Here is a 13,911-nt window from a genome sequence, read left to right as displayed (position 1 = left end):
CGGGAAGCAGCAGCGGGACTCTTGCGGGCCGGGGAAGCAGTGACAGAGCTTTCGGCGGCCAGGGAAGCAGCAGCGGGACTCTCGGCACCCGGCATTGCAGCAGCAGGACTCTCGGCTGGGTGAAGTCATCACAAAAACAAACTTGATTATTGGATCTACCAATGCTTAAAAATATGTACTCTCAATTAGTAGCATTTTAGTATTGAGGAATTCTGTGCCATACTAAGGTCTGTATTTCCTGATACTAAGCTAGTGTTTGATGGAATTTAATTTTTAAAACTTTGCCAGCTGCCTAAATTGATAAAATCTGGACTTGGCCACTGCTCCAACCTGGCGATATAGTTTAAGATCACTGTCTATTTTAAGACCCATGTTTGAAACGGTGTGCTTTAACTAAGGCGCCAAGGCCCAAATCAACAGGAGATGATTCACAAGAGGTGCTCAGACAAAACACCATCACCTCTGTTTTCTTGTCATTTAAAGCTAAAAAGTTTAAAGACATCCACACTTTAATGTTAATCAACCTCTGCTCTCTTCTTCATTAGCTTGTCGTTTCCTGTTGCTCACTATCACCTAGTTGGTCTCTTCCTGCTCTTACCATAACCCCCTGTCATTACTTTTATCAATAAACACCTTTTACCATCTCCGTGCCTCTGTGTTTGTTGCTTCCGTGTCATCATGGAAAACCCAGCCATGACACTGTATTAATAACTAAAATATTAATTATGATAGCAGGACAAAAGATTTAAAAAAAAATCTAGGAGAATGCTTATATTTTCCTCTCTTATAAAGAGCAAGCACAACACAATGAACTAAAATTACAGAAATTTTTGGTGCAACAAGTGCGACTGGCAGCAGGAGCCGGAGCCTTCCATATCATAAGATAAATAGAAGTAACAGGAGGAGGAGGAGGAGGAAGAAAAGAGATGTGACCCAGCAGAGATAGATTGAGGAGGTCAGAATAGCTCCTAACAGCCAGGAAAGGAGTAGCCAAAGATGTTAACTAGAAGATTGAATTAAGAACTAAGGATACCGTAATTATCTCACAAAGGAAAATGTATTTAATCAATTTTTGTATTATCCTGGGTTGTTTTTAGCCCTCTGCTCTGTAGCACTTTTATATTTATTTGAAATGTAAAGTGCATTATAAATAACATTTATTATTATTATTATTATTATTATTATTATTATTATTATTATTATTATTATTATTATTATTATCTGTTACAGCAGCATTGGCAAGTGATATGAGTTAAGCACAAGCATACAGTAATAAAAATATACCTTTCCATAAAATGTACCATCTTCCTGCTGTAAGAAAACCACATGTCTTAAGTCCAATATAATGCAACAGACATATATTTAATATAGGGAAGCACAGCTCTCAGTAAAAACAGAAGGCATAAGAGAAACCTTATAAATATCAGTATTTGTTACTCTTCAGGAATGTACCAGCAAACCCAAAAAGACATTTTATATGTGCAGAAAAGTTATGTGTAAGACAAGATGAATTGTGCAAATTATATCTAGCAGCAGGGTGTATTGCAACAATGAGTGGCCTGCAGTCCTACAGAATATCTGTGAAGGAGTTTGAATTTTAGAGTTGCCAAGCAGCAAACAAGAAACTTATAGGATTTTGGCAATTTCTATAAAGGGGAGTGGGCCAAAATCCCTCCTGAGATGTGTACAACCTGGTGACCAACTGCAGAAAATGTCTTAAGACTCTGGTTGCCTATAAAGTGTTCTCCACTTAGCTATGAGTCACGCTTTTATGGGTGATCAAAGACTTATTTCACAATGACATGCAAAACAATTTGGTATTTTTATGTAATGCAGTTTTTATTTATTTTTCATTGATTTTTTTCTCTCTCCACATTTAGATTATACTGCCATTAAATGTATTATATTTTTTATTGTAAATGAGAAAATTTTAAGCATCAGCAGGGGTTCATACAATTATTCCATCCAAAAAATATACTTTTAAACAGTCAGGCATTTACACAACAAAATCCAGAATACAAACTCTGAAATTTTAGTTGACTGGTTCATTGTTTAATATTAAGTAAAGCACATCAATCAAGCCTGTTGCTTTTAAGTGCTGGATAAATCTATTGATACTTTAATTGAAAGGATGATTTAATCGTTTTCAGCCTGGACTGTAATTTTCTGTTTGCCACTGCAGTGATTAATTGTGTTCACCACTACTTTGCTGTTTGCGTGATTTACCTCCAGCTTGTCTAGAGCACTGCTCTCCAGAACACAGCCAGAGGGCAAACGCAACTTCCAAACACTGGCCAATACAAGTAATTAAAGGATGTTCAAGTTGACAACAGCCACATGTTGAGAGGACTTGTTTAATGCTATCTTATTATCTAAAATTGTTTTCTCTCAAATGTTACCATAGTATCCAGATCTAAAGGATGTTTTATGTGTGAATTGAATTAATAACTGTACAGTTATCACACATCTGACTGTGTGTGGCAGGATTGATTGATAAAGTGAGAATGTTTTGCCCTCTCATTATTATCAATTTGTTCCTCTTTCATATACATTTTCTAATATTTAGTTTGGTTTCAACACTACAAATATCTTATAGAGGTTGGCATAGGATCTAAATGTTTGCGTATACTCAACGTATTTGAACGTTTACATACCGCCTCATATTCTGCCCTCAACCATAGTCAGTGCAAACCACCTCATGGATGTTAATGTGTATTTAAATGAGCCACTTGATCATTATTTCACGGTTAACTATGGCAACCATGGAGAAAAGAGCAAAGAACTGGTGAAAATATGTCCCAGAAAGGTCTTTCTTAAAAGTGTAAATCAGAGGTAAAAGCACATACGTCGTCCAGATTAAAAGATCTTGTTAATAAGTGAACCTTTTTGCTGTTTTAAATATTGGATGGCATCCTCATGGAGCCATGCTTTATGTTGAAGAGGGAAAGCCAGGAGAGATGAGGGTTATGGGTGGAAATTATATGATATGGAGGGAAATTGAACGTCTGGGAAGAACAATGATCCACTGTGGTTGTAGTTCACTACTTTACGTTTGCGTCACTAATTTACCCTATCCTTAAAATGAGCACACATTGTTGAAAGGACCACAAATTTTCCTGTCAAGTTTTTTTTTATAGATCACAACGTTTGCATGGAAAGTGACCTACGCAACTTTCAGGCCCTGTTATCTGCATATGCAAGCTTAATAAATGAGGCCCTTGGTCTTTTCTTGACCACTTAATTTTGTTCATTATCTAGCATCAGCTTAAGAGGCCTCAGCCAACAGGCAAGAAGCTGAGGCATTGGCGCTAGCAAACTCTGCACACAGCAAACAGCAAACTCTGCACACATATAGAGTAAATGAGTGACAACTTCTCCTCAAGTTCAAAAATGTATTAACAGAAATAAAATGACATTCAGAAAACATCAGGCCGGAATGATGTATAGAATGCTGTTTATCTAAATTAACACTATATTTCAATCAACAAATCCTATCTACGAGGCTAGTGAAACTTAATTAAAACTATTAAGCAAAATTAAGGTAAAAATAAGCTAAGGAACTATCAGGGGCGTAGGAAGGTTTTAAAATGTGGGGGGGGCAAATAAGATAGATAAGGTGTTATAGCCAAATGGCGAGCGGAGAGAACCAAAAATCTTTTGGGTCCATAGGCAAGGAAAAGTGAAATGCACCCCTATTTAATATTTTTAATGAGCATGCTGATTAAAGAAGCAATCAGTATATCTACATCTATATCAGCACTGTAGGCTTAAGAGTTATTTTTTCGAGGCACATCATTATCTTCTCAACATTTAGGAGGTATTTACCAAACAAAGAAAAACTACCCCAAGAGGCATAGGCAACCACAGGTCATTAAACTTAAGGTTGTGAATAAAATGTAAAAATTACAAGAAAGGCAAAATTATCAGCAGCATTGAAGAAACCTTTAATGCTTTGTGACATACAAACTGGAGTACAGATAAATGGTCTGCAAAATGGCTAATACAGAACTACAGCAAACAGTAATATCAACATTCTTAAGGAGACGACCTGGTTAGTCAAATTTGCCAAAAAACCTGAGGCGAAGGTCATTCTTGCTGGCAAAGTCTATGGCTACTTTTTTCAAATCAAGTTTATCTGTCAAGTCTTTATGGGCATGCAGAATCAAACAATTATTAAGCCTGTCCCGCCCATTGTTGAACGGAGATAGGTCTTGATTCTTCTCAGTGTGGAGAAGCTGCGTTCTGATGTAGCTGTTGTGACAGGGACGGTCAGATAGTTTATAGCAGCTGTGTCCAACAGCTCCTTCAGCTGCTAATGCGCGGCTAACTGCCGTTGGCTCTCAGCTTATCCACGTCACAGGATGTGATGTCAGGCGGCCCCCATACATAGTGATCCAGACGACAATTTATGTGTTTTTTTTTATTATTGATTAACGCTAAATTCATTAAATAACCACAAACGTATTAGTTTTAGGTATAGCTAATGATCCTCTGATTTTTCCTTGTTGACCGGACTTCCCCTTTAAAGTTACTAATATTGATTTCAGAGTAAAATGGTTTTGACATAACAAATGTCCAATTATCCATCCATTTTCTGACCTGCTTAATCCCTCATGGGGCCACGGGGGTTGCTGGTGCCTATCTCCAGTGTTCACTGGGGGAGAGGTGGGGTACACCCTGGACAGGTTGCCTGTCTGTCGCAGGGCAACACAGAGAGACAAACAGGACAAACAACCATTCACGCACACACTCACACCTAAGGACAATTTCGAGAAGCCAACTAACCTGACAGTCATGTTTTTGGACTGTGGGAGGAAGCCGGAGTACCCGGAGAGAACCCACGCATGCACAGAGAGAACATGCAGACAGACCCAGGGTTGGATTTGAACCCAGAACCTTCTTGCTGCAAGGCACCAGTGCTAACCACTACGCCACTATGCAGCCCATAAATGTCCAATTATTGATAATAAAAATAATATAACTTACTACGCTTGGAATCGGTGGGTTCTTGTAAAAATTCAGGTTATCCTAGGTCTTGGTTTAAATCTTGTTTTCTTTGTCTTAATGGTTTTAAAGGAAATGACTATAGCGCATGAGTCAAGAGGTCATAAAGTGGACAGACTCATAAAAGTTGGATACCGAGAAGATGCCCACACATGTTACTTATTGACTAGGTCCCAGTAAACAGCACATAGTCATACAAGATGTAAACAATTTACACATACTAAGAGTACTGAAGCTTAACCCATATTAAGCAAAATAATAATAATGAATTTGAACATTAAAAAGATAATGAATTGAATTAAGAGAAAACAAATTAATTAATAATAAAAATTGAATTTAACACTATCAATGAATTAGGTAGCCAAATACTTCTTGTTGATATTGATAGCTTTCTTATTGTTGTATTTATCAAAATAATGGAAAAAGTTAAAATAAAATTTTATCTCAAAAGTGGGGGGGGAAAACATACCTTTTGCCCCCCCCTGTCCAAAAAGTGAGGGGGCACTTGCCCCCCTTGCCCCCCCCCCCCCCCCTATTCCTATGTACACACAAAAGAAACAAAAGACAAAATAAAGTGGTTGATCATCATCAATAGCATTATCAGAATAATTCAGTGAATCCTGGTTTACTACAGATCTGAGTAAAAGAACCAAAGTTCATCTTAAAGAATGTGAATTGAGGTTAAATTAGCTTGACTAATTCAGAATGTATTTTAACCCATTCACACTGCAATTCCTGAGTTATACAAAACATTATTTGATGAAATAACATTTTAAAGAATGATTTTCTCAGTAAACATCAGTAAACTTCTCCAACGCTTGATTTTATTGATGCGATTATACCTACGCGAGGCTAGGGGTCGCTGTAGCGATCAGTCATTAAAATCGGCTAATCCTAAAGTTATACAAAACACCTTTAAAGGTGTTTTTTAATATGGAATAATAGTCCATATTAATGCAGTAAAAATGCTCATAGCACCGAACGATGGTGGAGCGAAGCCAAACAAACCTTATGTTTGAAACAAACCGTAGTCGCGTATCCAAGAAGGTTGAATGTTTTCCGGAAGCTAATAACATTCGGCGCTGATTTGGAAAATCTTCGGCTTTTTTTTTGTTGTAATGAGCAGACCCGACAACACAACATCAATATCCCATCAATGTATAAGACCCTTGTGGAGATAACATTTGTTATACCCATAAAAACACACTCAAATTACATCACCAATGGCATGGTTCAAAGAATGCTAATGGGAGCTACCCTGTAAGCTTCACGTGTTTCAAAAACGCAGTGAAAAACACATTAAGTAAACCTTTTAAATAAACCATTTAACTTTCCATGTTTATTTCTCTGCCAAACCTGTCGGTGCCTCTGTGTCACTTCGTTCACTTTGGGCATCCAGTTGAAAGCAGTACTCCCAGGAAAAGCAGTGGGCATGCAGCTCTGCGGCTAACCGAAACGTAGCGGTTAGTGCAGGCTCTGGGTCGTACTTGAGTCCCTGGCGTGCAGCAGATGATTTCAGTCCAGATTTTGGTCTCATCTTGGGAAAATAGGTCCTGTGCTGGCTGCGCTGGCTCCGTCAGGAGTCCGTTTCCTGCAACAGCTGAGGAAGCAAAACAAAGCTGGTTTGGCATAGATGAATTCTTTGACTTCGCAGTCTGGTTAAGCAGAAGTGAGACTGCAGACTTAGCTTTGATACAGCCGGTATTTCTCCAAGCCCAGTCAGGTCCTATGGACGAAGAGAAACACCCCCTTTTGTCACCCCAGGTAGGAGCAATGGGACTGAGTTTCACAGAAAGCACATTTTACCCAGCTTGTGAATCTTTGAGCCCAGGCGGTCCACATGGGCTGCTGGTCCCCAAGCGTGGACCCTCTCCTTGAGAGTCCCCAGGCAAGAAGTGAAGATAAGTAGGGTGAACCCTGGCTTCATAGCAGGGCACCCTGCTGTCAGAGGCTGTATCTGCGTGGATGTGTGAAATTCCTTTGCTTACAACCCATTTTGATTTCTCTTCATGTTACATATTGTTCTCAATTCAATCTGATTTTTACCCATTGCTCGATGTCACATCTGTATTAATCATAATTTTTATAATTTTTAATAAAAAGTTTTGAAAACAAAAAAGACATCAGCCTTCATTGAAACAACCTTAATAAATGGGTTATGGGTTAGAGTTATGAAAACTACTGAACAAAATATTATCTACACTTCCTGAAATAATATTATGTACATGTTATGCATACTGTTGCTAGAAATGTCATCAAATTGTAAATAATTGCAGAGCCTGTCTTTAAATGTTGCCTTTTCCTTTATAAATACGGCAGATGGGTTGAGAGTAATTGGAACGTGGCCTGCTTTTACTCAGCCTAGACACAGTAAAACACATGACACTGAACCCTTTGGCAAAATTAATAAATGAAAGGATGTCTACCCTACCTGAACGAATATTATAAATATAGTATGCATACGATTTGCTAGAGATGTCAACAAAATGCATAGAACTGTGATGTTTTTCTTAAATATTGAATTTTATGAACATGGAAATGAGTGCATATTGGTGACGTAACTGGCCATGTCCTTGCAAACTGCCAAGCAATGTGACGTGACTGCTCACATCTTTCTGAGATGCAGTGAAATCGTTGGCAAAATGAATAAAGGAAAGCTTGTCTACCTTCCTTGAACAAAGCTTTTAACATATTATGCATACTTGTTGCTAGAGATGTCATCAAAATGCATATAACTGCAAATGTTTTACTTAAATGTTGTTTTCATGTGTACTGGAATCTTACAGACACTCAGTGACGTAGGTAGGAAACATCAGTTCCTCATGTCTTTCTGAGAAAATCTTCAGCAAAACTAAAAAAGTAAAGGTTATCTACCTCCCCAGAATAAAGATTATGAAAATAATATCCATACTTCTTGTAATCAAAATGCATAAAAACGCAGTTGTTTTGTTTAAATATTTACTTTTCCATGGGCAACAGCAGCCGTGTTCTTTTTTTGCTGGGGAAAACTTCATAGACACGTGACCTGTTGTCATGCCAATGTTAATGAATGGGCCAAATAAAACGTAAGCATGACACGCATTAAAGAGCCAATTGTGACAATACTATGTTTCACCCTGTGGACCACTGTGGATATTACACAATTTTCAGTGAGGCTGAGGTGTAACTGAATACATGTATCTTTGTGTTGTTGTAAAGAAGTGAAAGGGAGACAAGTAAAAGTAGAACACTAATCCGATGATGAATCTGTGTGTATTTTGGTGCTGGCAGCTCTGATTTATCATCAACACTGTATTTGGGGTCCTGAAATTAGTAAGTTGCTCGACAAGATAGAAGCCCTGGACCTTAGCAAAGGCTGCAAACCAGGCGTATGCAGCTGTGTTCTTGCCTGTGTGTGTGTGTGTTAAAGTGTCTCTACAGATGGACGTGTATGTAGCACACTGGATCAAGTAGGAAAAGTGGAAATTTGTCAGGTTGTTGTGAGGTTCTCATATTCCTCCTGCGATATGACAAGATTTTCTCAGATGAGACACTAAAACTTGTGCTGGGTACTGATACAGTATACTGGGTATGAAATGTATGAAAGTGTGAAAGTTGAGAATACAGATGAGTGAATGTGACATAGCAGAGCTTGTATTTGATTTATTTTCTGTTTCAGCTTCTAATGCTTACTGTTAAACTATTTTTGTCAGTCATGAAAAGACACAATCAGAACATTTTTTAATTCTCAATAAAACGGTTTCTTCGAGGAATACTTCAGTGGTGATGCACCAAACATAAGCCGAATGCTAGAGCAGTGTAGACAAACATGAAATAAATCCCGATGATAAAAAAGCTAAAATGTCAGGCAAAGAGAATTTTGAGGAGATTTTGGTTTGTTACAGCAGCTCCTAATCCCAAGAAAGAAAGGCTGAGTAGTAAAATAAAATGAGCACTTATCAACTACCTTCTGGCTTTTCTTGTTAGATGCTTTGCTTATTTTCAGGCTGTCCACATTTTGCAAAACATATTATCTACTTCTTTGCATCTTGCAAACAAGAATGTTTAATGACAAAATCTGAGATTTTTTTTTACAAGTAGTTTCACTTTTAGTTTATCAGCGTATACTTAATAAGACGGCATGGTAGACTATTTTGTGAATACTTACTATTTGTCCTTATTTCAATGTCTAACTAACCAGTTTAGACTCCATTTAGACCAAGCAGTTTAGTTTTACAAATAAAAATAAACTACATTTCCAAAGGTATTTGCTCATTAGCTGTCACACACACACATAAATTTGATTGAAAATCTAATCTTAATCTATGGAGCTTAATATGATGTTGGCTGACCTCCTTTCAGCTGTAATAGCTACAGCCTGGGTGCGATTTGCTGGGGGGATTTACCCCCCCTACTGTTTGTAACGTCCCCCCCTCTAGTCATTCATGTTTTATCCCGGAGGGGGGGGGGAATACACCCCCACCCCCCCCCCGGTTTGAATAAGTAATATTATGGATTTTTTTAAATGTAAATAAATTAGGGTTGTCAGTTTTAACGCGTTATTATTGCGTTAACTTTGTTAGACCACAACGGCAACACTTTGTTTTTTTTTGTCGCCGTTAATTGCGTGTCAAAACACACACACCGTTCCCTAATGTTTTTTACCCGCCGCGCTCTCCGCACTGTGTTTCTTTTATCCTCGCCGCTTTCCGTAGTTTCAAGAGCGCTAGAGACTGTAGCAAAACAGACCCGCGCTCACTGTTGCACTGTTTTTTTCATGCGACTTTGGACTTTTTTTTTTTCTAAAGGCGCTTGTCAATTTCATAAGTCACGGGTTGCGTTTTTTTTGGGCACATTTCTGAAAGTGAAATCGCTTATTTGGGCTCTAAAATAAGTGATGAAACAGCGGTTATTAAGAGACATGCCTTCACTGGACACTTTGAGTGTATCCAGCTGAAATATCCCTCCGCCATAGGAGCCGACGGTAGTAAAGGCAAAGAGAGCAACTCTGCACGTATTTTCTGCAGTTTACGGTGCAATAACCGGTGATAACTGCTGAAAGTAGATTACTTGATGCAGATCACCATTTTGAGCAGACATTGGTTCTGAAGATAAGTTTTTAACATGCTGATAACATTGCAGAAACCCAACCCATAAACAGTACTTTAATGCTTATTAATTTGTTTTCTCTGTATTTGACAAACTAAGGCTGAATTACGTTGCCAAACGAAGGACCTGGAGTTACTAAACAGTTGCTAAACAGTCTCATTCAGGGTACTAAGCTCCTGCCCATTTGCAAGCAAAGTGTAAGACTGGAATAACCTTGAAATTTAAAACATTTTCCAGGCTTAAACTGTATGAATATGGATATAGACAGCATGCAAAAATATTGTTGTTGGTGTGAAAGCTCAGAATTAGATGTGAGAGAGAAACGAACAATAAAACGTATGACTTTATTGAAATGTAAAATGTTTATTAATTTATATGTATATGCCTAATACCATGTCTATCTTTGTTTAACAGCCAAAAAAAATATATCGGCATAAAAATTAGTATTTATTTACAAATTTATTTACACATTGTGTAAACATCAGGGCGTCATGATATGTCATTTAGCCATTATAGTCCACAGTTTAACATTTGGCACTAGGATGTTTTCATTCCAATTCTCAAAAGTGCTTGAAAAATAACAAAATAAAAATATTTTTTGTACAAGCATGTATTTTATTAGTGTCATTTATTGCAAAATTGCATATTAACATGCCCAAACAGGCTATTACACTTTCAGAAATAAAAGGATAAAACGTGCAATTAATTTGCAATTAATCTCGAGTTAACTATCGACATAATGTGATTAATCGATTCAAATTCAAATTTTTAATCATTTGACAGCCCTAATATAAACACATGTCTTGTGTCCTTCACATTTGTTAATTGAATTTTTTGTTGTCTGTGTTTAAAGAGTATTAATACATTTTCTGCTCAAAGCGATTGAAGTAAACTAATACGTACGGTGGCCCTGAGGTGCAAAGCGCTACAACAATAAGGAAAGCGCTACAACATTAATGAAAGCGCTGCAACAATAAGGAAAGCAGTCCAACATTAACAAAAATATTACAACATTAACAAAAGCACTTCAACATTAACGAAAGCACTCCAACAATAACGAAAGCGCTGCAACATTTAGGAAAGCGCTACAACATTAACAAACCGGAAGAGGTACGTCCCAGTGGGAGACCTAAGAAATCGCTGATTGGACTACAGCTCGTTTTTACTTTTGAACCGAAAGTTATTCTGGCTTTACTGTGTTTTTAAAAACCATGAATGTTCTCGGTGATCCAAACCGTAAGATGCAGTCTAAAACGCCACTTAGTCTGTTTATAAGTTTCGCTTTTATTAATTATGCTTTTTTTTTTTACTACGTGCGCTGTGTTTCTGTACCTCAACGCTCTGGTCTGCTCCTCTCCCCTCCCTCCCCTCGGACCCAGGGACTTTTATCAGCGGCAGCCTTATCACTACGTTTAATGTCTCTCCACTCCTACCAAAATGTCCTAATTAAAATCAATAGGAGAGTCCGTAGCTGTGTTTAATGCTATTTTCTTTTTAACGACACAGAACCAGAGGCGCTTCGGTGGGCGTGCTGCCTTGGCTTGAATTCAGGTGCGCAAAATTACGTTACATATAATTTAGGTGTGCACTTTTAAGGGTCATTTCAACAAGCTTGTAACATCAGGAGCTTCAGTTCAGACCCAATATTCATTCTCTTCCCTCTAAAGGACCCCTATACAGTCTTTATTTATGCTTTCCCCCACTGTTATCCCTCGCGCGCAGCGCACCAGGGTAAAATAGAGCAGCTGCGGATCATGCGTAAAGACGCAGCGTGAACGACGCAGCCCTGTATGCTTTAAGGGTTACAGCTGAGGGGAAATGTTGGACCTTTTAGGCTTGATCAAACTCCGCCTCATTCACAAATGAGACCAACATGGATAGATTAATGATAAGCTGTAGTTTCATTATCAACTACGATAACATACAATCTGCTTCTGGGGGGGGGGGCGCGAGGGATAACAGTGGGGGAAAAGCATAAATAAAGACTGTATAGGGCTCCTTTAGAGGGAAGAGAATGAATATTGGGTCTGAACTGAAGCTCCGATGTTACAAGCTTGTTGAAATGACCTTTAAAAGTGCACACCTAAATTATATGTAACGTAATTTTGCGCACCTGAATTCAAGCCAAGGCAGCACGCCCACCGAAGCGCCACTGGTTCTGTGTCGTTAAAAAGAAAATAGCATTAAACACAGCTACGGACTCTCCTATTGATTTTAATTAGGACATTTTGGTAGGAGTGGAAAGACATTAAACGTAGTGATAATGCTGCCGCTGATAAAAGTCCCTGGGTCCGAGGGGAGGGAGGGGAGAGGAGCAGACCAGAGCGTTGAGGTACAGAAAGCATAATTAATAAAAGCGAAACTTATAAACAGACTAAGTGGCGTTTTAGACTGCATCTTACGGTTTGGATCACCGAGAACATTCATGGTTTTTAAAAACACAGTAAAGCCAGAATAACTTTCGGTTCAAAAGTAAAAACGAGCTGTAGTCCAATCAGCGATTTCTTAGGTCTCCCACTGGGACGTACCTCTTCCGGTTTGTTAATGTTGTAGCGCTTTCCTAAATGTTGCAGCGCTTTCCTAAATGTTGTAGCGCTTTCGTTAATGTTGAAGTGCTTTTGTTAATGTTGAAGTGATTTTGTTAATGTTGTAATATTTTTGTTAATGTTGGAGTGCTTTCCTTAAAGTTGGAGTGCTTTCCGTATTGTTGTAGCGCTTTCATTAATGTTGGAGTGCTTTCCTTAAAGTTGTAGCGCTTTGCACCTCAGGGCCACCGTAAATACCCACTCCCGATTCCAGACAGTAGATGGCGCAAGTTTAAAACTAATAGTCTAACCTACTGGATCTAGCTAGCTACCTGAAAGAGCAGCTGCTAGCTAACCAAGTAATGTATAAGAACGTGTGGCAGCATGGACGTCAACATACGACAAGTATTTTGTCATATTTCGGCCATATTTCATATTTCTGTACTGAAAATCAACAGAAAAGGTCAAGAGTAGATGATGGGACAAACAACCATGGTAATGTTACAGGACAAACTTTTTGTGGATGATGAAGATTTGCAGGCAGCGTCACAAGACAAGAAGCAGCAGCAGCAGCAGCAGCAGCAGCAGCAGCAGCAGCCGATTTCTCCACCTTCCCGCCCAGGACAGGTGCATGCCTGCATGCTGTCTTGAGCCAGACAGCATGCAGGCCACATAACCTGGTTGTTATCTTCATTTATAAAACACTTGAAATGATCCCCCCCCTCTGGGTTTTTTGCAAATCGCACACAGGCTACAGCTTTTCTGGCAAGGCCGATCATTCCTTCAGAGGCACATCTATGAGGTCAGACACTGATGTCGGATAAGAGCTTTTGGATCACATCTGCTACTTTAATTAATCTTAAAGGTGTTTCATCAAGTCAAGGTCTAGATTTTGTGCAGGTCAGTCAACTTCTTTATCAACAAACCCTGTCCACTATGTACTTATGGACCTTGCTTTGTGCAATTGTGTACAGTCATTTTGGAACAGGAAGGAACCATCCTAAAACTATTCCCAAGTAGTTCAAGCAGTAGAAGCACAGTTATGTTGTATTAAATTATTATGATGCTGCCTTGGTTTGCAATACTTTGTGTTGTGGAGATAAATCCAGCTGTTTAGAGAGGAATCTCACTATAAATCTGACTATACAGCTCGTTTCCACACTAAGCTCTCAGACGGAGGTCGGGAAGGACTTGACACCTGACAAAGACAGCTTTTCTAGGTTTTACATATACTCTTTAAAACATATGTTTTGTGATTTTTTTAATCTTTTTTTACTTTTGTTCTTAACACTTT

This window comes from Fundulus heteroclitus, chromosome 1, assembly GCF_011125445.2.
Source record: "Fundulus heteroclitus isolate FHET01 chromosome 1, MU-UCD_Fhet_4.1, whole genome shotgun sequence".
NCBI lineage: Eukaryota > Metazoa > Chordata > Actinopteri > Cyprinodontiformes > Fundulidae > Fundulus > Fundulus heteroclitus.
This window is presented reverse-complemented; position numbering follows the sequence as displayed.